At 49.4% G+C, this 25327-nt stretch overlaps 7 non-coding genes across 7 annotated transcripts; all 7 read right to left on the minus strand.

Annotated features, from left to right (window-relative positions):
• Positions 1-11217: 11217 nt before the first annotated feature.
• TRNAL-CAG (transfer RNA leucine (anticodon CAG)) lies at positions 11218-11301 on the minus strand. The gene has a single exon. It is a non-coding gene; the product is annotated as a tRNA-Leu (tRNA).
• Positions 11302-16491: 5190 nt separating this feature from the next.
• On the minus strand, positions 16492-16575 carry TRNAL-CAG (transfer RNA leucine (anticodon CAG)). The gene has a single exon. It is a non-coding gene; the product is annotated as a tRNA-Leu (tRNA).
• Positions 16576-16819: 244 nt separating this feature from the next.
• On the minus strand, positions 16820-16903 carry TRNAL-CAG (transfer RNA leucine (anticodon CAG)). Its single transcript has one exon. It is a non-coding gene; the product is annotated as a tRNA-Leu (tRNA).
• A 78-nt stretch (positions 16904-16981) lies between these two features.
• TRNAL-CAG (transfer RNA leucine (anticodon CAG)) lies at positions 16982-17065 on the minus strand. The gene has a single exon. It is a non-coding gene; the product is annotated as a tRNA-Leu (tRNA).
• Positions 17066-17143: 78 nt separating this feature from the next.
• TRNAL-CAG (transfer RNA leucine (anticodon CAG)) lies at positions 17144-17230 on the minus strand. Its single transcript has one exon. It is a non-coding gene; the product is annotated as a tRNA-Leu (tRNA).
• Positions 17231-17308: 78 nt separating this feature from the next.
• TRNAL-CAG (transfer RNA leucine (anticodon CAG)) lies at positions 17309-17392 on the minus strand. Its single transcript has one exon. It is a non-coding gene; the product is annotated as a tRNA-Leu (tRNA).
• Positions 17393-17630: 238 nt separating this feature from the next.
• On the minus strand, positions 17631-17714 carry TRNAL-CAG (transfer RNA leucine (anticodon CAG)). Its single transcript has one exon. It is a non-coding gene; the product is annotated as a tRNA-Leu (tRNA).
• Positions 17715-25327: the final 7613 nt, after the last annotated feature.

Genomic DNA, 25327 nt, shown 5'->3' on the forward strand with positions numbered 1-25327 from the left:
TGACGGGGACAGTGACTACGAAGCAGGGGGCTATTAAACCAATTACTATGGAGGCGTTTCTGCGAATAAAAAATGGTTCTTCACATCTTTTTTCTCTTTACGCTCTATTATCTCAAAACAGTGTTTTTTCTTACAAAGGTACCATTATTTCCAATGCCTTTCAAGACAGACGGCTCATTTTTTTTGCAATCATCTACATAAGTGTTGCCAACTACTGAACTAGAATTAAGCAATTTCACTGAGCAGTTATTCTGTTATGAATTTTGAAATGCGCAAAGAAAGGCCAGATTTGTGTACTACAGGAAATAATTTTATTAAAAATCGAATTTTCAACACATTTCAAATATTCTAGTTCAGTAAAAAGAGCACAAAATTTGGCAAACAATGATATATGTATTATTAGGCTACTGTTATCAGTTAGTGAGAAACATGTACCTCAACATGGCCTAAAATGCATGGGAAGTAAAGGGCTTACCCTGTGCCCTTAAGGGCGGCGCGGGAGTCGGTGTAAATGTGAACTGTATTGAATGTTGGAACGAGCGGAAGGGAAGCAATGGCATTATAAATGGCTTGAAGTTCTAATGCCAGGGGAGTGCATGTATCCGCAGTATACGTCGCGCGAGAGTTGAGATGCGGATGAGATGGACTATACGCAGCAGTAACTCCCCTCTCTGCAGAATGTGATGCATCCGTGTATAATATGCATCCTGCAGGCAGATACGCTGCTGATACCGACGGGGAAACAGTGGGGCGATTGTCAGTGAGCTGGCAATATGACCACGGTGGAAGTGTCTTTAAACGATGAAGTTGGAGAGACTGTTTTCGAGCTCTATTTGCCACCCTTTGGTCGATGATTTCACTGAATGTATTAAGTTGGGCGAACTCCGGTAGCACAGGTATGGGTGCTAAACGAGGCAGATATGTTATGACGCGCACAGACTCACGATTGATAGCTTCAAGGGAGACCCACTGTCTGCGGGTGAGACTTTGAAATTGTGCCTGATATACTATCCGTGGCTAAAGGATAGAGCGCACAAGCTGGCGGGCCGTATGAGCACGTGCACCACCAGAGCGCATAGCTAATCAGACCTAGAATAGCCTGAGCCAATTTACGGGTGGCTGTCAGCCACGGGGTGCCAGTCCTAGATGTATGGAGAAGACCAAGAATATGAACAGTTTCTACCTGAGGAATCAGAGAATTATGTACCGTAAAATTTAAAGGGGAGCTTTCCGTAAGCCGGCTTTATTTCCAATTCGAATGAAACATGATTTAATAGGAGAGAGTGTTAGACCCAGAGGTGGGAGGCGAGGTGTCAAAACATCCAGAGCATGTTGAAGGACCGACTGATGAATAGACGCATCTGGATGACAGCACCACAAGGTTATGTCATCGGCATACGCAAGCAAGCGGGTAGAAGGGATGGATTCTAGGGCTCGAACAAGAGGAATTAAAGTCACATTAAATAATGTGAGGGCGAGAACGGAGCTCTGCGGCACTCCTCTATCGGAAGTGAAGTTACCAAAGGGTTTTCCGTGCAGACGCACGCTGAAGGTTCTATCTGCTAAAAAGGCGTGAATAGAGAGGAGGAACCGGTGATAGAGACCAAGAGTTTGAAGGGAGGCAAGAATGGCAGAGTGAAGGATGTTATCATATGCCTTTGTTATGTCTGTAGCGATTACGGTTCGTACAAGGTGACTCAGCGGAGAGTGGTCAAGCACGTCAGCAGCCAAAGTAGCAAGGCCGTCCTCCGTTCCAATTTGTGGACGGAAACCAATTTGGGAATCTGGGTAACAATCATGGGATTCCAGCCACCACGACAAGCGTGTGGCTAGAATGTTTTCATAAAGCTTGCAGATGGTAGGCGTAAGGAAAATTGGACGAAGGGCCGAGAGAGATACTGGAGGCTGACCTGACTTGGGTATTGGAATCACAATAGAATGCTTCCAGTCTCCCGGCATGACGCCAGAAAGCCACACTTCGTTAAAAGTATCAAGTAGGGTTTACAAAGCCATCCCTTTCAAGTTACGGAATAAGGAGTTAGGTATGCCGTCGTGCCCGGGAGTAGTAGTAGTTTTTAAACTTTCAATGGAGGCCAACAGCTTTGCCATGGTGAGGTCAGAAGTAATCCCATCGGAGGGCTCTGTAACCGATAAGTCAGGTGGAGACGTAGCGGTGCAGTCATGGTTTGAAAAAGATTGACGGGCCGCTTGTTGTGCAAATGTGTCCTCATCCACATTTAGCGCGAGGCGAATGCTCTCTGTGTAATCTGCAACCTGAGAAGGGCGCTCCATGGCGTGAAACACACTCCAAAGATGTCGATTGCCCTGCGTAGAGGACAGGCGGGCACACTATGCAGCCCAGCGTTGCCTGCCTAGCCGCTTTGCATAGCGCCGCGCCCGTGCGGTAGCGCGGTGAAAAGTAGGAAGAGCCTATGGGTCATCAGGGTGACGAGTAGCGTGAAGATCCGCCTGGCGACGAAGAGCCCACAGATTCAAGAGATGTATGTCCGGGTTTGGGTTGTCTTCATTTACAGTAGTGGTAATAGTGTGAGCAGCGAGAACAGCAGAGAGAGTAGACAATGCTGAAGAGGGGTTGAATGTAGATAAAAGTTTGTCTGTGCGTACAAAGTCTCATGATGTTATTCGTACAGTGCGGCGTATTTTCCGTAGACGCGTAGGCGTGAGGGAGATAAAAATAGGGCTGCGATCGCTACCCCAAGTATGAGAGTCAACAGCCCAACGAGGGTTACCGGGACCTAACCACCAAGTCAAATCAGGTTAATACGGGCCACCTCGTGGGCGGGTAGAAGTATTCGGGTGGTTTAAAAGTTGAAAGGAATGATCCGAAAAGCTTCCTTGAATGTGTGCACCCCTTGAGGAATCCGATGGGTAACCCCACGCAGTGTGTGCGCCGTTGAAGTCACCACCAACTAGAATAGGGATACCCGAGTTGGTAGAACGTAGAAAACGAACCCATCCCAGATTGGGAGATGCGGAGCCAGGACGACTATAAAAAGAAACTAGGACAAGGAGTGTGCGTGCAGGTTTTACGAGAAGTGCGACAACCTCTTGACGTGTGTTGCACCACCGTGAAAGGTCGAGCGGTGTGTGCGGAACTGAACAGTGAATATATATTGCAGATTTACCTGGACTGAGGGAGGAGGCGGTGCAACGGCGATCAGGGATATAGGGTGAATGGTATGCGCAGAAACCTGAAAGGCGTGGGAGTGCATTATGCTCTTGCAGTAGGAACGCCCATGCCTTCATGCCTTCAGAGGCCTTATTAGCGAATCCTCGACAGTTCCACTGCACCACCATAGTGTTGATGATGCGCTATTCATGACGAGGCCGAAGAGCTTCCACGATGAGGGATGTCACGTGCTTCATCAGCGCTAATATCTTATCCACTGTCAGGGTAGTCACGGCTAACAGGTTGTCGGCACCTGATTGTGGGCCAGTGCTTACCCAAGGTGATTCCTCTGATGACTGCTCCCGAGTTATTAGAATTCTTCGAGAGGATTGGGAACGACGCTGTTCCCGGCGCTGGGTGAGTTCGTCTACTCGGAGGCGAGCCTCCGCGATTGCATTGTCTAAAGCTGTGTCTTCATCTGTGGTATCCACATGTGATGGATGCACTGGACGTTTTGGCGTACCATTTGATCCGGGAAGGTGAGCCGCTTGTGCATATGTACGCTGGTGAGGAGACGTATGGTGAGCAGCGGGCTCAGAGAAAGGAAGTTCAGGGAAGTCGTTGTCGTCACATGCGAGAGCTGCAAAGCGATTACTTGTAGGAACATTCATTTTTGCAGGCCAGTTGTGAAACTTCTTCGCTTGCTTCTTCTTTGGACAAGCGGGGGAGCGAATGTCATGGTCCGGCGATTTGCACAGGGCACAAGGAACTGTTGGTTCATTCATGTCGGCCACAGCTGCTGGATTAGGGCAGGTATTTTGCATATGTCTTTCTTTGTGGCAGTGATAACAAAAAATACGACGAGGTCGGAAGGGCTGTGGTTCGACGATCGCACCGTAGTAGGTAAGGTACTTCGGGAGAATCAACGGGCCTTGCAATGATGAGCAGGTATGAGCCCCGGCGACCCATAGGCCGTGCTTGCAGTACAACATGAGTTGAGCAGCGAATATTTGCGCGCACCTCTTCGGGAGGGCTCGTGCTGTCGACGTGATAAACCATGCAGCGGAGTGTGTCAGGACCAGATGCAAAATATATTTGCACCGGGACATGCTTGCTGTCATCCATGGGGATCCGCGTAACTGCGCAAAGTTTCTGGGCGTCCATCAAGGATGACAAGTTTACCGTGATGGTGTTCGATGGGCGATGGACGACAAACCCGCAGTAGTTCGAAGAGCCAAGAGCGTGGTCAGTTGTGCCTTGAACATTCCGGACAGGGATGGCAGTCATATCAAAGCGCAATGCAGGCTTGATGGTAACGCGGAACGAGTTCGCAGCAGGCGGAAGAGAGCCTTGACTCACGGGAGGCACCTGCGGAGGAGGCTCCGACGCTGGTGACGGCCCTTGGTGGGAATACTGAACCGGCGCGACGGGCGCAGTTTCTTGAGGGAGTGTCACGGGCACGGAGGTGGTGGAGCAGTTCATGTCACAGGCCAAAGTCGTAGCATCGGAAGACGGCGCAGGGTGGAGGCCCAGAGGCGCTGACGATTGCGTGGACGTGGAGGCTGCGTCAGGTGGCAACACAGCGGGCATCCGCGTAGCTGTCGTCGACAACGCAGAATCCATGCAGACGCGTAGCGCGGCCTCGATGAGATATCGAAAGCTCATCTCGCGTTTCATGCCATGAACATGAGCAGCTGTAGTTGTTTGTACACATCCTTGTCATGGCCAGAAATTCTGCACATGCGCATCTATCAAGGGGAAGTTGTTTCCGAATGCAATTTTTAGCAAATCGTATAAGACTGCACCACAACGGTCAACATATCGTCCTCGGGACGCTTGTAATCTCTTGCTCTTTATTGTCAAGAACGCACCCTACTGGTTTTCTGTAGCAGCCTTTTACTACTCGGTGCCAACGCAAGACAAGCTTTAAAAGCCACGTTTTTCTGCTGATCGGAAGATTAGACCATCCCCCATCGACATGTTCAGAACAGTACCTTTCTTACAATATTCCACAGTTGCCGTATACAATTAAAAGTGGTTTCAAAGAAAGGTAGGCTTGAAAAACATAGCCCTGTGGCGCCGTCCTGGCAACTGTGGCATTTCAGTGAGGGAACTTCGAGCTCACACGGTGAATGCTAAATAGTGCACCATTATCTTCATGCTTTCATTTAGCGAATACATGAGTTGTTTGCGTACCAAGCAGCAGAAAAATTGGAGGGCACACGTAAGCTCCGCCTTTGCGGTGTGAAACTATAGCTCAATGGGTTTATGACCATATATACTCAATTGTTCTCTCTCCACTTTGCATTCAAAGGTCCCTGGAAGTCTTCACATCACTGCCCTGCGATGGCCGGTGATGTCACCGATGGGCCCTTTTCGGCCCAGGTTTCGAGGTCTAGTTGGAGGATGGCCACACATTCATTAGTTAGATCACAACACTCGAGCGCCAATCTTTCCGTGTGTATATTAGTCATAATTGATCTCCCCTTTATACCACAGGTTTGGGGAGGACCAACAATATCGTGAATTACTGACTGCAGTCTTCTTGCTGGCACTTTCATTAATATTTTATAATCAACATTAGTCAAGGAAATTGGCCTGTATGCTGCAGCCTTTCCTCGTTATTTGTCTTTGCAATTAGAATAGTGTGAGATAACCCGTGATACTATGGCAATCTATTTCATAGGCTTCTTGGAACACAGCAGTCAATATTGATACTATTCCGTTCTTCAACTCCTTATAGAAAGTTGCACTTAGGCCGTCTGGCCCAGGCGACTTTCCCATATTTCAACTTTCGACAGCCTTTACAACCTAGAGTTCTGTGATTGGCATCTCTAATCTTTCCTTCGTGACCTCGTCTAGTCGCGCCACAGCTGTAAGAAACTTTTCTTTAAAAGAGTTTATGTCCGCCGGATGTTTTTTTGAAAAGCTCCTGATAATACTGAAAGGAGCCTCGTCCGATATGACTGTCAAATTCCGATAGCATGCCGCCCCATTCAATCTTATCGATGCGGTTTTTCTCTGCACGAGCCTTTTCCAATCAAAGTTGCCTTTTCGACGGCGTCTCGCCCACGGCCCAACATTCCGTCCTTGTACGCACAACGCTTTTCTGTGTAACTTCTTCCATCAGCGCAAGCTGCTCCTTTATTTTTCTAATATTTTATGTCCATATGCGGGGCGCCTTACATTCATACTCGTGTAGTTTTTCCAGCAAAGCCCCTTCAGCTGGGATTCTTCAATATTCTCCTCATACCGCAGGCAACCGGACCTATCAATGGCTTTTATTTTTATCTGCTCTTTGCGCATCTACCATTGCTTCCAGATTTCGTGCAACGTGCCCGGCCTCACTTTAACCAGTTCTTCCGATACAACACGTCTAAAGGCCTTATCACTGAGCAATTTCTTGTTAGATTTCCATAACTCCCGGCTAAATGCATTGCTTCGTTTTTTAGTGCCCAGAAAGCATGTATTTCACAAAACAGTGAACCGTGAACGTCATGGGCACAACTTGGTATTCAGTGCATATGGGTATCAAATGCAGCGACAGGAAAATTCTGTCAAGGCGCGCATGGCTCGAACCCTGGAAGTGCGTGTATTGTAAGGCACGCGCACAGCCAAGGCAATTAGCCACATCTTTCATATTCCACTCGTTTGTTAACTGGCTCCAGCGTTGGCGGCAACGCGTTATAAGTAAAGGCTTTACCGTTTGACGCGTTACTTTTTTTCCGTAACTTAATAACCTACTCGTTACCATTTCGGAACTGTGACTGGTAACGTACTTCCGTTAACATTTTTCGGTAACATGAACTCTCATGTTGCTAGTTACATTTGAATCCAGCTGCCCCCCCCCCCCCTCCGCCCCCTTTTTAGAGGAAAAAAGCGAAGAGCACCTAAAGCGATGTTGGAAATAAACAAAACGGACAGGTGCTCTCGACGACCTTTGTTGCGGCTCGCATGCACGCCAGGAAACACCTGTCCTTGACGACGCACCCAACTAAAAGAAAAAGAGTAGCCCCAAAGCACGAAACTCGCGCGCGAACACGCATTCACACACTTACCTTCACATACCTCCCCTTCGCAAACCGCTCACACACAAAACTCTCTAAAGAGTGGAAGCATGCCGAGCATTTTGGAACATCACATCTTTCAGAATTACTGTAAATTTGTTGAGAAGTTCAGCGATGATTTCTTTTTGAATTTAGAATTGATGATGAAGTGTCACTTTGTGTTTATAATGTCACATTCAGGAAATGGTTTGACTATATGCCACACAGTTATAACTAGGATACAGCTTTAAAAAAAAAAGCGCCAATTCGTAAAACTGAGCCGCCGTCCTCTGCGTCCTGTATTACTCCGCTAGCTGAACATTAACTGTTTGGCTATATCAAACAATTCAGGTATAGAAACTCTGAAGCTCAGAATTATTTTCCTGTGATAACTTGTTTAGGTAACGAGAAACGTTTAAGCAGCGGACTACTTTTTCGTCTTGGAGGAATTCTATGTCCGGCGGCTGAATGTGGGTGGAGCTTCACTGCAGACTTAAGTTGTATCCGACTCCTTTAGGCCACTGTAACATTGCTAAGCTCCTGCACATTTGTGCAAAATATTCTCGTTAAATCAGTATTTCGGCTAAAGTCGTTTTTTTGCGCTAGAAGTTCTATGTGAAATTTGAGCTTCATAAAATTGTTATCGTGAGGAGTTCTTCAGCGAAGACGCACTGAATAAAATTTATGCGATGGACGAATGGTAACGCGTGACATTTTTTAGCGTAACGAGTAACGTATTTAGTTACTTTTTTTCGTTAACGCCTACAACACTGACTGGCGCAAAACCTCAGCACTCTCTCTGAAGCCGCATCTGCTGGTTTTGTCCTGAGCATTCAGTACGCAGTAAAAATCACCCAGCATTACTACCTGCCTTTCGGTACTTAATTGCTACATAACATTCTCGAAAGACACTGTTCTTTCCTCAACAATGTTAGGAGCATACACTCAAATAGGGCTAAACTCAGCACTGCTGTATGTACAATCAGCTACTACACACCATCCTGACAACCATGAGTAATGAGCCTGTGCAATGAGTGCAGGCCCCTTTTTGACAAACAATACGCACCCAGCCGATGTCCCTACCACGTGGCGAACAATGGCTCAAAATCTAGCCGTGAAACGTCGCACCATGCAGCCGGTCTCTTCCTTCCCACCAACCTCTGTTTATTGCTCGCCAAGCACGTCAATATCATGGTCAGTTAGGACCTGGCTCTGCTTCTTTTTTGCTGCCAATCCCCTGAAATTTAACGTGGCTACTCTCAAGGTGGTTCCAGGCGTCATTTTAATCAAGGGTGAAAAGACCGAAAGCATGATGCTCATCTCTCTGGTCCAGCGCTCGGCTGGACGCGGTCGTTGGAACCGCCTCCGTCCGGTGCGAGCGGCTGAACTGGCAGCGGGGGCGCTTCATCCCCTGCACGCCTCACCGAGGAAAGGTTTTGGCCGCAGGCGTAGTGCGGACCGCCGGGCTTGGACTGTTTTTGCTGGCAGCTCGTCGACGCCGAGGGCTGATGCCTTGTCGCCTTCGAGATCGGATTGTGTGTGGGGTCCCTTGGCTGGGGCTGTGACGCTTGGCGTATGAGCACCGCTAGTGTCTGGGTGCTCCTCACCATTATCGAGCTCCATGTCGTTTGCCGGCTGACGTGACGTCTCTGCCTCTTTCCTAGAGAGATCAGGTGCAGCGCCACTTCTCCCCGCATCGCTGGCGGCGTTGATGTCTCGAGCGGAGTCGCCCGAGGAGTCTGTCTCCCTTGCCTGCGTTCGCGCTTCTCCGGCTCCTTTGGCCGCCTCCTCCTCCGCCTCGACTGCGTCCATAGTCAGCTCCGCCGACCGTTCGCTCGTTTCAAGTCCCGCGGCTGAAGTGTACGTGAGCACACAGCCAGCCTCCTCATGTCCGTAGCGCCTACATTTTGAACATCGGGGCACCTTAGATTCGTGGCGGACGTGTCCTGTGCTCCGACAGCGTAAGCAGTGCATCGCCCGCCCCGGCACCACTACAAGGGCGAATTCCCCGGCGACTCGCAGCTGGTGCGGTAAATCCTCTGCCTTAAAGCCGGGCTTCAATTTCAGGAGCACGGTCCTCGTGGCGGGCCCATTCTCGTTGACGCCTTGAACTCGCCACATCTCCCGTGTCACCTCGGTCACATTCCCAAAAGCAACAAACGGCGTCCGGATGTCATCATCTGCCAAGCCGTGCAACATCCAGTGCAGTCGCAGCTTCACCTGTTGGTCTTCGGGATCGATGACGAGGCAGCGGCGACGTTTAACTTCCCGTTCCTTGAACGCCGCCAGCGTCTTCGTTGGTTCTGTGCTGGTTAATGTCACAGCCCAAACAGCCTACGCCAAAAGGTCGGGGAGCGCCCCAGCGTTGGCTAGCGCGTCGCGGAAATCCTCCACCCTGTATGGCCTAACTCGCACATCGGCGTGCAAAAAAAAAGCGTGTTAAAAACAACGCGCCCGGTGGGCAAAGTTGGCAGCATAATCTGGTACTCGCTATCTTCGGTGTTCTCAAGCCTGTTTCCGCGGCTGGAAAGGGCCGCTCCGCTGGAGCACATGATTCTGCGACCATTAATGCCGGTGGCCAAAAGTAGAATGGATCGCTCAGCCATCCTGAGATAACAAGGGCGCATAAAAATCGGTGCAGAGTAAAAGCTCCCTTTTTGGACTTTTGTGCATAACAATAAAAACAAAAAGTGATGTCAGATGTGGGATTCGAACCCACGACCCGAAGACCGGACCGAGACGCGAACGCTGCGCGTTGGACCGCTCGGCCATCCTGACATTCTTTTATTTATTGCCTGGTTTTGGCATTGCACAAGAATGACCAGAACAAAATTGCAGGGCACATTGAAGACAGCAGTTTTTGCTGGCTGCTCCTCACCACTGAAAGCTGCTGCCTGTCCCCTTGGTTGCCAGTCAAGGCATGAGGCCGCTTAGCTGAGGCGGTGCCGCTCGCTGAACGGGCGCAGCTCTGGTCCTGCTGTTTCTCAGTGATCATTGGCTCGGCGTCCTTAGTTGCCGGGACGCTCTCCCTGTTTGTCGACGTGTCCGCCTGACTCGAGACTGATTCTTCCTCTTCAAGTTGCTTCCCTTCGTTGCCATTTTCACTAGTGTCTCCGCTGGGAGGCCCCGAAATATCGGTCGTCCAAGCAGTCTTGCCAACTTCCTCGGCTCCTTTTACCGCCTACTCTGCCTCGACGACATCTATCAGAAGCTCTGCCGTATCGTCTCTCGATACCGCACCGGTAGTCACCGCATATGTGCGAACACACTGTCGCCGTGGCCATAACGCCTGCATTTAGAGCACGGGGTACCTTGCATTCACGTCGAATGTGACCCGTGCCACGGGACCATAGGCACTGCATAGGCCGCCCAGGCACCAAAACAAGGGCCAGCTCTCCGGTGACGCGTAAATGGTGTGGGAGGTCGTCCACCTTCATACCGGGTTTCAGTTTCAGGAGAACGCTCCTGGTTGTAGATCCCTTCTCGCTGACGCCTGAAACACAGGCCAACGCTCCCGGTTCACCTCCGTTAAGTTCCCAAGAGGCGTCCGAATGTCGTCATCGGCTACACCGGATGATAATGCAGCGCCGTCCTTTAACCTCAATTTCCTTGATCGCTGCCAGCTTCTTGGTTGCTTCGATGCTTTTGAGCGTGACCGCCCAAACATGGTTGACCTGATACGCCCCCAACGCCACAGCGTCGGGGAGCGCACCAGCGTTGGCGACAGCGTCGCGGAAATCATCGACCCTGTGGGTCTAACTCACACGTCGCCGTGCAAAAAAAAAACGGTGTTTAACACAACACGACTGGTAGGCGCCGTAGGCAAAATTATTTCGTAGTCGTGTTCTTCCTTATCTTCAATCCTGTTTACGCGGCTAGCAAAGGCCACTATCGCCGCTCCGTTGGAGCCCGTGATCCCACGTCCGCACTGGGCAGTGGCCGGAAGTAGAATGAGGCCATCCTGTCAGAACATGGGTGCTGTGCAGTGAACTCAATGCAGATTAAAACCTTCCTTGTTAGCCTTGGCGCAGAAAAAAGTGATGTCAGAAGTGGGATTCGAACCCACGCCCGGAAGACCGGACTGCGACCTGAACGCAGCGCCTTGGACCGCTCGGCCATCCTGACAGGACACGGGTGCACTGAAATCGGTGTAATTTTGTATAAAACCTTCTTTTCTGTGCTTGTGCTCATAAACTTTCAAAGTCTAATTTAAACAACACCTAGGTTACCGAGGGGGCGACAAAAAGGTAAACAAAGTTGCTTGACGAACTGCAGCCCCTTTTTCACTTTTACACTCAGAGCAGTGGGCAATTTTTACACATAAATCATAATACTCATTCATCCATAAGAATAGTACAAAGAAACAAAAACACATTCATAAGCATATATTCGTATAGGACAGATGAGTGAGAAAAAGCTGAAAACTGAAGAAACTAACATGAAGAATCGGTATGGATATAATAAATTGTACATAAATTCACAATATTTAAGACAATATGGTGAACAGAAAAAGCATAATCCGTATGCTTAACCGAAGAGATAAACAAAAAGTGGATTTCTATTACAAAAAAAGGAGGAAGGTGAAAAATATGGGATAGGTTTCGTTTGTAGGAAACAGCCTCTTTTAGGCCAAGGAAAAGAAGCCGGTAATCCTTTTGCTAAACTCCCACATGGACGCACTATCCTCAATTGTTCTTCAATATGAAAGTAATTATTGAGCCGATCAGCTCTTCGATGGATCAGTGTTTTTTGTTGAAGAGGGCATTTACTGATGAATCACGGCGACCAACGCTGGCAGCATTCAGACAGCAGCGGGACAGGAGAGCAGGAGTCAGCAGCTTCAGACCGAGACTCGCGATCTAGCCTCCAGCGATGACGACGAAGCGTGGTAATAATGAATCGTCCTCGTCTTCTTCTAACAGCGTTTTTTTCCTGTTGGAGCTCTTGAACTCCGTCAGTCTGGAAAAAAAAATCAGAAAATTTTTGTTTTTAAGTTCAATTTCAACTCAGCAAGGAGTCTCTTTTCGCTTAGTTTTTCTGTCTCAAACTTTCTGGAAAAGGCAAAATTCCCGGAATGGCTCATCGTTGTAACGCAGCGCACTCGGCAGAGCAGACGGGGGCGCAGCGATTGTTCTACCCATACAAAGAGATCAGTCGGCGATTGGGGGAAGGGCAGCTCTGTGGGACAGATACTGTCAGCGCGACGAGGCACATGTGATGTCATGCAGACGCGCTTCATTCCTTGATTCCGGCGCTTCATGCTTGAAGCTTCAGAGCTTTAGAAAGCCGTCCTTGGGAGTGCAGACAGCCTTACACGACCTAACTCGCCGTGGGGAAAGGCAGGTTAGAACCGGGGGACCCTATCTGTTAGGGGGTAGGGGAAAGCGGGGAGCCAGTGCTCATGCGTAGTACAAGAACCCCAGGGGTGTTATTGTTCTGAGCATGCGCACTGGCTCTCCGCTATTTTCATATTCTCCTAATCAATGGGGTCCCCATATTCCACAACTCCCTAAATTCGCACTGCGGAGACTTCGAGTGGGCCCTGTGCTGGCTCCTATGGTGAGGGCGTCCTGGTACTCCACGCCGCATACCTTTCCACTGAAATGTCTCTTCTCCCCGGCTCCCACCAAGGAGGTAACGCCGAATCACTTTTCGGGGACTTGACCCGGACTTCGAGCTGCGAGCGAACAGCTGTTCAGCCAACGCTACCATCCAAGACACCAGCCAGCCAGACACGCGCATGTGGACACGTTGGCCTCAGCATCGAGCCCTGTTGACATTCAACAACGAATCTAGCCTTTACCTTTTCTTTTAACTTATGTCAAAGGGCAAATCTGCACAGTAAGAAGAAAAAGAAATAGCGGCGAGCAATTGGATTGATGCGGTCGAAATGCGATTCGCTTCCAGTTCTGATTCATTTTCTTTCATTCACCAATCTGTTCCAGTACTGGTTCTGTTCCATCTGTAATTCTATTCTGCTTCTGCTTCCATTCTCATTACATTTCTGTTCCTAATCACTGTTTTTTTTTCGTCCTTGCTGAGCCACTCTCAGTCATTTTCATTCATGGTGGGTCATTCTTAGTCCGGCCTCTCCCTACTCTCCCCTGCAAGGGGCGTGGAGGGGGACTCCCTTCTCTCCACCTGCCACTGTTTTCAGGTGCAAGCTTCACACAGACGGCAATGCCGGGAAGTCGTCGCTGCTATGGTCCTCTTACGCTGTAGTATAAAAAGCCGTACTCAGTGTTGCAAGGAAGAGCCATTCCGAAAGTGGACTGAAATTTTTAGAGCGAATGTTCTACTGGATGCAAAACTCGGATCTCAGACTCCGTGTCTCCAGATGACCTTGAAATAATTTTGCGATGCCTACTACAGAAACAGCGTGGCTGTAAGCTACAGGAGGTGTGCCATCTCTGCAAAGTTAACCATGACCACCCTGGTCCACCATGGTGGGGTGGCCTTTGACCTCGGGCAACCCCCCCCCCCCACCCCCACTCCTACAAAATGTTCTTGTCAGATTTCGACCTACCAAGATGAGAGACTATTACCACGCCATTTCCTTTCCTAAAAAAAATAAAACAATTTTTATATGGAACAAAACTGATGTCTAGCCATAATTGACCGCGCCCAACACGATGGTGATCTCAGCACCGGATTTCCTGCCGGACAACTCGTCCTCATATGTTGCTTGGACGCAAGGGCCACATCACCGCTCCCTCCTCACCTTCATTAGATCCGCCCACCTTTTGTCCTTCATTTAGCACCCACCCACTCTTTTCTTTCTCTTTATACTTTCCCAACTACCCTTATGCACTGAGGCAATCAATAACGTTATAAAAAAATCTCCAAATTTGGCTCAGGATAGCCCGGAAATTTTACCTACCCACCCCCGAAGGAGAGACCGAACTCTCAAAACACAACGACCGACCTTGGTTGCAATGGCGCCATGAAAGAACAGCACACGATAAAACTATACAATTTGTTTATTCGCAACATCATTATAGGTGCTCCGCGCTTTTTTTTTCTGAAAAAGGGGCTCGAGGAGGGGACAATTGGGATAAAAACGTAACTTAACGAGACATAGTACTCCTTCCACCACATCTTTGGCCTCGTGGTGACGACTCTGGGACGGGTGCTTGCCGGTAGTCGAATTTTGTCCTCTGCGATGCTTCCTGCTGGGTATGAACTCGATGAAGTAGCAGCCAGCCCCTCGGCACGGTACAGTTGTCGCGAACTGTTCTGGGCATGAAAGGTTCTGTACAGTACAGGGTCTTCGTCATCACTCTCGGATGGTGTCTACTTGATGGACTCCGTTTCTTTGTCCCAATTTGAATATGGAGTGGAACACTGAGCCCGACAGGTGTCAGCGCCCACAGAGATGAAGGTTCTCTCTTGTTCATGGTTGAGTTCGAAGCCCGCAGGCTTCCCACTGGCTGTCTCGTTGTGCTCTTGATCACTTAAGTCTTTACAAGATGCTTGTTTTCGCCAGAGGCCAACGGCCTGTGCAATGACCACAGACCATGCCTCGTCGTTCGTCATGGACCTGTGAAGGTTTCGGTAACTTCCGCCTTCAATCAAATCGCGACCTGCAGAGGTGCGCGCTCGCTTGCGTCATCGGCCGGCGTAACACTTTCTGCTGGCCTCGCTCTCCGAGTCTTTTGTGACGGCGAGGTATCGCGGTTGAGCTCTCTTGACCTCCAGCAAAAAGATCTCTGTGAAATATCTGACCCACTGTGATCTTCTTGTGGGCTTCCGCCTGTGTTACCTTGCGCACGATGGATGTCAAGCGGCCTGCCTCGGCGGCTGGAAAGCCGATGTCTGAGGTCCTCGCAGGAGGCTCGTTCATCCCGAAACCCTGGCGGCGTAGGCGGCGGGGGCCAGCATCCACGAACACCCGGCGATGGCGTTGGCGAACTGCGTCCCGGCCGCGGAGACCGGCCAGACGCCCTCCAAGTGCGTCCGTCAAGGACAAGCGGCTCGCCGCGTTCAGAGCTCATTCTTGGAGAAGCCGATGCCCTGGATACCTCAAAGAGCGTCTGCGGCGGTCCCCAGCTGCAGGATTTGGCAGTGCTGCGGTGGAAGCTGAGGCCCGGGTTGCCGCGGCCGCTGTCGATGCCGGTGTGGGGGTACAGCTTACCCTGCAGACAAAAGGTGTATGCTCCAGGAAGCTGGCGACCTTCGCGGACAGATTGAACCCATATGATGGTTTCCTCCTGTCCAGTCTTCTCCATCTTCGGCATCCTAAAGCTCGCTTCTGAACGAACGATTTCTCCTGTTCTTCTTCTTCTTCTTCTTCTTCTTCTTCTTCTTCTTCTTCTTCTTCTTCTTCTTCTTCTTCTTCTTCTTCTTCTTCTTCTTCTTCTTCTTCTTCTTCTTCTTCTTCTTCTTCTTCTTCTTCTTCTTCTTCTTCTTCTTCTTCTTCTTCTTCTTCTTCTTCTTCTCCTCAAGTAATATGGCACATACCCATTCTATTCGTTTTCTTTCTCTTCACCTTACCTTAATCTTCTTCGTCTTCTAGCACCGAATTGGAAGGAGTACACGGACACGATTATACTGTGCATTTTTTTTAATGATATGCGAAGACATTCGTAAACATTGATCGTCACGAGCACTTAGCTTTCGCCCGGTAAATAATTTCTAACTGAACATCATCTCCCAAGTTTCTGCTTCGGTTTAAGCTATTGAACTGAACCTATGCCATCGTGAGCGAGCTTGTAATCAGGTGAGGCGCGGGAAAATGAAATATGACCGCTGATTGACGGTGCGAAGGCTGCTCGCACCTCCTCATCGGGCACGATGTGTAGTAGCCAGTGCAGCTTCAGGCGCACGTCCTGGTTCGCCGGGTCAGTCACCTTTTTCACACGTTGCTCGCTGATGCCTGTAATCATTTTTAGCGTCTCGGCATCCTTTAAGGTGGTCGCACAGACGTGGCTCATGCGATACGCCCCCAGGGCGATAACGTCCGGGAGCAGCGAATGTTCCGCCAACGCGTCGCGGAAACCTTTCGCAGCGTACGGGAGGGCCGTGACATCCTTATGCAAAAACTGTATTCAGAACGAAACGCCCTGTAGGCAACCCTGGTAAAACAACCTGGTGGTCACTTTCCTTTCCCGTAGTCCTATAACCGCGGCCAGACATGGCCGCCGAAGCCGCTTCTACGGTACCCGTCATCGCACGTCTGAACTCCTAACGCGGCTGTGGCCGGAAGTGGAATGCTCCCGTTTCGCCATCCTGATAGAACATGGGTGCGCTGAAATCGGTGCAGAGTAAAACCTTCCTTTTTCGTCTTGTGCGCATAAAAATAAAAACACAACGTGATGTCAGAAGTGGGATTCGAACCCACGCCCGGAAGACCGGACTGCGACCTGAACGCAGCGCCTTGGACCGCTCGGCCATCCTGACAGAACATGGGTGCATAGAAATCGGTGCAGAGTAAAACCTTCCTTTTTCGTCTTGTGCGCATAAAAATAAAAACAAAACGTGATATCAGAAGTGGCATTCTAACCTACGCCCGGAAGTCCGGACTGGGACCTGAACTCAGCGCCTTGGATCGCTCGGCCATCCTGACAGGACACGGGTGCATAGAAATCGGTGCAGAGTAAAACCTTTCTTTTTCGTCTTGTGCGCATAAAAATAAGAACACTGATGTCAGAAGTGGGATTCGAACCCACGCCCGGAAGACCGGACTGCGACCTGAACGCAGCGCCTTGGACCGCTCGGCCATCCTGACAGGACACGGGTGCATAGAAATCGGTGCAGAGTAAAACCTTTCTTTTTCGTCTTGTGCGCATAAAAATAAAAACGCTGATGTCAGAAGTGGGATTCGAACCCACGCCCGGAAGACCGGACTGCGACCTGAACTCAGCGCCTTGGACCGCTCGGCCATCCTGACAGGACACGGGTGGATAGAAGTCGGTGCAGAGTAAAACCTTTTTTTTTCGTCTTGTGCGCATAATAATAAAAACACTGATGTCAGAAGTGGGATTCGAACCCACGCCCGGAAGACCGGACTGCGACCTGAACGCAGCAGCGCCTTGGGCATCTCGGCCATCCTGACAGAACACGGGTGCATAGAAATCGGTGCAGAGTAAAACCTTTCTTTTTCGTCTTGTGCGCATAAAAATAAAAGCACTGATGTCAGAAGTGGAATTCGAACCCACGCCCGGAAGACCGGACTGCGACCTGAACTCAGCGCCTTGGACCGCTCGGCCATCCTGACAGGACACGGGTGCATAGAAATCGGTGCAGAGTAAAACCTTTCTTTTTCGTCTTGTGCGCATGAAAATAAAAACACTGATGTCAGAAGTGGCATTCTAACCCACGCCCGGAAGTTCGGACTGTGACCTGAACGCAGCGCCTTGGACCGCTCGGCCATCCTGACAGGACACGGGTGCATAGAAATCGGTGCAGAGTAAAACCTTCGTTATTCTTCTTGCGTGCATAAAAAGAAAAAGTGATGTTAAAAGTGGGATTCGAACCCACGCCCGGAAGACCGGACTGCGACCTGAACGCAGCGCCTTGGACCGCTCGGCCATCCTGACAGATTTTTTTCTTTATTGCATGGAAGAACTTCTGTAAAAAGGAGGAAACTTCAATCAGACTAGTTCGCGTCTCAAGTTACCGGGCTGCTTAATATGAGCCCCCCATAGCCCTAACTCACCACTGCATCCCCATCAAAACATCAAAATTCAGGGAGGCACACAAAAGCATCTAGGCACGGCAGCCAGCTTGGAGGTTCGTCGCGAGCAGCATATACACTCCTCACCAACGCACACTGTTCCCGAAACACAGATTTGGACGATCTTGGTGGCTCGGCATGTCTGTCCATCATGCGGCTTTTCCAAAGACTGAATAGTCCCATCAACACAAACACGTCATAAGGCACAACAGAGTTTTTGTCAACAGGCAGAAATCTAATATTGTATGGTGTAATTTCAATGTCCTTCTTAAGAGTTCGTTGTAGTATGTCCCAAAAGAACATGGCATCACGGCACAGGATGAAGCAATGATCAATTGTCTCAGGCACGTTACACAGACGACAATTCACATTCCAGGGTACAAACATCCCCTTGTCATTAAGAAATGTCTTGACAGGCAGCGTCGCTGTGTGTAGTTTGAAAAAGAACGTTTTAGCGGCTGCCTGAATGCACATCCGCCTAACACGCTTTAGAACACTGATGTCCAAAGACCCCAGATAAGGCTGCCGATACAATGGTGTAGGGAACAAAGACTCAGTGAGAGCCTGGGTCATCTGCTTTCTCGAGAGGCTGTACAGGTAATCTAAAGAGAAGCGCACAGTGAGAAAATTGAAAGTGTTAGCAACCTCCTTAAGAAATCCCCATAAAGTCCCCTCACGAGCCTGCACAGTCGGTGCGAATAAGTAAGGCAAATGAAAACTAAGCCGCCTAATGAGCACAGCTACCAGAAACGGGTCGTTTGCCGATTTGAAAAAGAAAAAACGGCAAACGAGTTGATGCACGAACAGGTGAACAAGGCCCACTCCACCACCCTCTAAGGGAAGGAACAAGTTGTCACGCCTCATCGGCTCCCATTGAGAGCGCCAAACGAATGCTGCAAATATTCTATGTATTGCTTGCACCTTCCTCCTCGCACAATGCAGGACTTGAAGGACATACGCGAGCTCTGCAAACAAAAAAATGTTACAGACCTGTGCCCTCGCAAACACTGAGAGTTCCCTACCCATCGAAGCCTGTGTTTGCCGCCGTAGAGTTACAGTTTGTGAATCCCAGTAGGCTGTACTGTTGCGAACTTGGTGCAGCGGAACGCCTAGGTACTCAAGAGGGCTACAGTTCCAGCATATACCACCGAAGTGGCTTGGCCTAGTTCCCCAATGACCCAACCAAAAGCCTTTGGATTTCTCTAAATTAAGAGCCGCGCCTGATACATCGCAGAACTGTTTAGTCAAGTTTAGAGCCTTGAGTACACTCTTTTTGTCAGAACAAAAGAGGGCGACATCATCAGCGTAAGCTAAAACTTTAACTTCACATTGAGCCAGAGAGAAACCGCGGATAGCTGCGCTGTTAATTATACTGAGACAGAGGGGTTCCAGATATAGGGCAAACAACAATGGAGACAGTGGACATCCTTGACGAACAGATGCTTCTAGTGGTACTGGTTTCGTTAGCTCCTGATTAACAATAACCCTTGTATAGGAGTTCTTACAGCACAGCCTTATGCCTTTGAGCAAGACGTCACCAATATTTGCATACTCCAAGATCGCGAACAAGAAATCGTGCCGAACTTTATCAAACGCCTTAGCCAAGTCAATTTGAATCAGAGCTACTTGGCCTATCTCATCTGATACTGTCTCTAATACTGAACGTGCAATATGGATATGTGTTTGAATACTGCGGCCTCTAATACCACAGACCTGATGCGGACCTATCAAGTCCATAATGACGAGCTGGAGACGACTGCTAAGAACCTTGGCAAAAATTTTGTAATCAACATTTCAAAGGGAAATTGGACGATATCCCTCAACAGTTTTCAACCGATTAGTATCTTTGCTTTTGGGAATTAATATTGTGTGCCCAGAATAAAAAGTGGGAGGCAGGACACCCACATCATAAGATGCTTTGAAAACTTCCATCAAAACAGGCACTAGGCAAGGCGAAAATGTTTTATAGAATTCGCTAGTAATACCATCTGGCCCAGGAGATTTCTGGCTCTGCAGGGCAGAAATGGCTGATTGAATTTCATCCAAAGTGATAGGTCCCTTCACTATAGCACACTTCTCATTATCAAGTCGAGGGAAGTTTCCGAGCAAGGAACTGTAATCGAAACCCTGACTTGGATCTTCGCAACTGCCAAACAGCTTCCGATAATAGTCGAAGAAAGCAGCAAGAATACCAGGCGCATCACTGTATGTGCAATCACCGTACTGAATTTCCAATATTTCCTTCGCAAGTGCATTCTCGCTTTCATCACTCAGGGCCCGACGAGAAGGTTGCTCATCAAGAAACCTTCGGGACCTAGATCGTATCAAGGCCCCCTTATATCTGTCTGTCGCAAATTGTTGAAGCTGTGCTTTTACGTTATTAATCTCTTCGAGATAGGCACCCGGGCTTACCCTCTCTAGCTCATGTAGCTCCGTTGGGGTGCGCCCAAGCTCACGAAGGTGGTGTCTCTTCAGGAAAGCGATTCTTGCTGAGGCCTCAATTGCCAAGTTTTTGATCTCCTGTTTAAACAAGTCCCACTTTTGAAAAATGGAAAGATGACGGCGTGACCATACGTCCTTCAAACAAGTAGGTACAGCACGCTGAAAGATTTCGTCTGAGAGCAGACAGTTATTCATCTTCCACAACTCCCATCGAGGGTGAAGTACATGCCGAGTGTACTTTCCTATCTGAAGAGACACCATACAGTGGTCACTGAAGAAAATGGGCCGCACCCAGTAGCCAAACACACTTGCTAATGCGTCAACAGAAACGTAAATTCTGTCAAGGCGAGCATTAGAGGAAAACTGAAAATGAGTGAAATGTATACTGTCGCCTTTTTCCTGCCCCACATCCACAAGACTATATTCAGAAACCAAATCGGTAAGTAATGCAGCACTATGGTCGTATCTCTTACATACCACTGAACGGTCCTCATCCCTACAAACGCAATTAAAATCTCCCAACAATATAATTTTGCGGTCCGTGCACAAATGTTCAACTAATGACAGAAAAAAAAGCGTTCTATCGCGCTGCTTTGTGGGGGCATAAACACAAATAATCCGCCACTGTACACCTGAAATTGTGAGATCACAGCATATAAGTCGCCCCTCGTCATCTATGCAATAAGACATGGCTGTCATCTCTAGCGTGTTCGCCAGGAATAGCATACAACCTCCGGATAAGCCTCTCGCGTGGCTAACAATAATGCTGTATTCCGACAAAAAAGGCTCAAGAGCAGCTGCTGTCTCTTCATCAGAGGACAACTTTGTTTCCTGGATAGCGGCTACACACACACTCCATTTCTTTAAGAGATGCCGTACCTGCTGTTGCCTCCTACGATTACGCATACCCCTAACGTTAAGGGTAGCGACTTGATATGCTGCGACGCTCGCCATTTTGGTGCCAGTCTTAACAAACGCCATCCCCTGGAATGTGGTGGCCCACCGCCAAATTGGCGGCCTCTCGGGCAGACATCGCCCTCCTCTTTAACACCACCCTTCCCGTGGCCTCTACACATTGTGCCTTCTGGTTAGCGCCATCGATACACACCTCGTCAGCATCTGCAGGACGTTTCAAAGGTGCGGTGCTGTCCATGTATTCCTCTGAGACAGCCAAGGCCTCGGCCCACGAACCCGAGGGGAGCACATCACTCGCTGCCACACTGACAGCCGACAGAGAACCTGACACGCCAGAGATCGACGCCACACACGTCTCACCGTTACCCTCCAACGACGAAGCAGAATCAGCATCAGAGGAGGATCGGCGAGCATTCACTGGCTGTATCGCCTCGACTGACTCCACAGGAGGCATATCCGGACGTTGACCTGTGGCAACGAGGTGTTCCTGTGCAGCAAGCACAGCAGTCTCTTGTAACACTCACGGGGGGGGGGGGGGGGGGGCCGGGTCCGGCGGTTTTCGTCCTGGAGGCGTGGATGCTAGATGGCCAGGCGCTTCATATTCCGTGTTGTTTTGAGGTGTTGAAGTCTTCTGTTCCCCATCTATTCGATGCTCATGACTTAGTTCTCCGGTCGCGTCCACAACCTCAGACACATCCATAATGTGTTCTGATGCCACGTCATCTTCCCGTGACCACTGGCCTTGACGCAGCCTGTCAGCGTAACTCAAGACACAGTTCTCCGCAGTATGGCCAAAGCGTCGGCACTGAGTGCATGGAGGCGTGCGACACTGGCGCCGGACATGTCCAACCCGGCTACATCGGAGGCACAGTGGAGGTCTCCCTGGGATAAGGACTAATGCCTGCACTCCATAAACATTAAGTGTGTGTGGAATGGTGCTAGCTGACACTCCATCCTTGAGTGTGAGGGAGAGTTCACGGTTCGCCGTTTCCATATGCTCCATCCCTGGACACCGCCACTTTTCACGCTCCACAGACTGGACCGTGCCATAAGGCTCTAATGCTTCCACAATCCTCCGGTGTTCCATATAGCGGGGAAGCCAAAGGAGCTTAACCTTGACGTTCTTAGTATCCGGGTCAAACACCATGCACCGCAGTCCTTTGACAGGAAACTCCGCTTTGTTAACAAGCTTCTGTTTGGAAGAACTACTCTCGCAGGTAACCATCCACACGTGGCTCATTTGGTATTGACCAATGCACGAAATTTCCCGGAGATCCAATAGCTGTGCGAGTGCGTCACGGAAGTCAGGTGCTCGGTACGGGCGACCCTTAAGGTCAGCATGCAGGAAAACGGTATTAAGGACAACATTACCGGTTGGCAATCGGGGAAGGACAACTTTGTACGAGTCCGTAGTGTCCTGAGACGTCGGTAGACCTCGGCCAACGGCCGATGCGCTGTTTCCAGCATGGAGCATGTTGAAGCACAGCCGCTCAGAACGGCTTCTTCCTGACAGAACACGGGTGCACGGAAATCGTTGCAGTTTTGTACAAAACCTTCTTTTCTGTGCTTGTGCGCATAAAAATTCAAAGTTTATTTCGAACAACACTTTTGTTACCGAGGGGGCGAGAGAAAGGCGAACAAAGTTGCTGCACGAAGTGTCACCCCGTTTTCACTCTTACACGCAGAGCAGCGCGCAATTTTTACACAGAATACATAATACTCCTTCATACATAAGAATAGTACATAGAAAGCAAAAGACATTTATAAGCATATATAGCACAGATGAGTAAGAAAAAAACAAATGAATATTGAAGAAACTAACATGAAGAATCGATATGGGTAAAATGCACTGTACATAAAGGCACAATATTTAAGACAATATGATGAAAAAAAGCGGTATCCGTATGCTTAACCGAAGAGATAAACAAAAAGTGGATTTCTATTATAAACAGGGAGGAAGGTGAAAAATATGGGATAGGATTCGTTTGTAGGAAACGACCTCTTTTAGGCCGACAAGAAGCCGGTAATCCTTTTGATAAACTCCCACACGGACGCACTATCCTCAATTGTTCCTTAATATGAGAGTACTTATTGAGCAGGTCAGCTCTTCGATGGTTCAGTGTTTGTGTTGAACAGTGGATTTACTGATGAATCACGGCGACCAACGCTGGCAGCATTCAGATAGCAGCGGGACAGGAGAGCCGGAGGCAGCAGCTTCAGACCGAGACCCGCGCTCCAGCCTCTAGCGATGACGACGAAGCCCGGTAGTAAGAAGTCGTCCTCGTCTTCTTCTTACAGCATTCTTTTCCTGTTCGACCTTTTGAACTCCGTCAGTCTGGAAAAAAAATGAAACAATTTTTGTTTTCAAGTTGAATTTCAACTCAGCAGGGGTCTCTTAATTTTCGCTTAGTTTTTTTTTTGTCTCAAATTTTCTAAAAAAGGCAAAATTCCCGGAATGGCTCATCGTTGTAACGCGGCGCACTCGGCAGAGCAGAGGGCTCGCAGTGATTGTTCTGCCCATGCAAGGCGATCAGTCGGCGATTGGGGGAAGGGCAGCTCTCAGGGACAAACACTGTCAGCGCGACGAGGCACATGTGACGTCATGCAGACATGTTTCATTCTTTGATTCCGTTGCTTCATGTTTGGAGTTCCAGCGCTGAAGAGCCATAGAAAACCGTCCTTGCGAGTGCAGACAGCCTGACACGCCCTAACTCGCCGTGGGAAAAGGCAGTTTAGAACACGGGGACCCTATCGGTTAAGGGGGGTTGGGGAATAGCGGGAAGCCTGTGCTCATGCCTAGTACAAGAACCCCAGGGGTGCTATTGTTCTGAGCATGCGCACTGTCGCTCCGCTATTCCCATATTCTCCTAATCAATGGGGTCCCCATATTCCACAACTCCCTAAATTCGCACTGCGGAGAATTCGAGTGGGCGCTGTGCTGGCTCCTATGGTGAGGGCGTCCTGGTACTCCACGCCGCATACCTTTCCACTGAAATGTCTCTTCTCCCCGGCTCCCACCAAGGAGGTAACGCCGAATCACTTTTCGGGGACTTGAACCGGACTTTGAGCTGCGAGCGAACAGCTGCTCAGGCAACGCTACTATCCAAGACGCCCGCCAGCCAGACACGCGCATGTGGACACGTTGGCCTCAGCATCGAGCCCTGTTGACATTCAACAACGAATCTAGCCTCTACCTTTTCTTTTAACTTATGTCAAAGGGCAAATTTACACAATAAGAAGAAAAAGAAATAGCGGCGAGCAATTGGATTGATGTGGTGGAAATGCGATTCTCTTCCAGTACTGGCCCCGAAGCGGTGGCTCAGTGGTTAGGGCGCTCGACTACTGATCCGGAGTTCCCAGGCTCGAACCCGACCGCGGCGGCTGCGTTTTTATGGAGGAAAAACGTAAGGCGCCCGTGTGCTGTGCGATGTCAGTGCACGTTAAAGATCCCCAGGTGGTCGAAATTATTCCGGAGCCCTCGACTACGGCACCTATTCTTCCTTTCTTCTTTCACTCCCTCCTTTATCCCTTCCCTTACGGCGCGGTTCAGGTGTCCAACGATATATGAGACAGATACTGCGCCATTTCCTTTCCCCAAAAACCAATTATTATTAATTATTATTATTACTTCCAGTACTGATTCATTTTCTTTCATTCACCAATCTGTTCCAGTTCTGCTTCTATTCTATTTGTGATTATGCTTCTGCTTCTATTCCTATTATATTTCTATTCCTAATCACTGTTTTTATTCGTCTTTGCTGAGTCAATCTTATGGTGACTTCCAATCGCAGAGTTGGAGCACTTCGGTAGCAACGTTTTCTGCTCTTTTCGGAGCAACTGCATTCCAAACGCAGATCTGAGGCACGGATCGCGTCTTCCAATCGTAGACAGGGAGCGGTTGCCGAGCCGATTGCTACGTGGAGTAGTCGGGACTGCTCCGCCGAAATCGGCGGATCCGACCGAAAGTTTGCGTGACGTTCTTTTTCAGCGACGATAGCGGCGCCCTACATGCTCTGGCCTGCATGCTCTGGCCAGAGAAAGTGTACTCTAATCGCAATTTCAGGTCGCGCGCTCTGCGCCGGATTCAGGCGCTCTCTCACAGAGCGTGCAGACCGCTCC

The sequence above is a fragment of the Amblyomma americanum genome, chromosome 2 (genome assembly GCF_052857255.1).
Source record: "Amblyomma americanum isolate KBUSLIRL-KWMA chromosome 2, ASM5285725v1, whole genome shotgun sequence".
NCBI classification, from domain to species: Eukaryota; Metazoa; Arthropoda; class Arachnida; order Ixodida; family Ixodidae; genus Amblyomma; species Amblyomma americanum.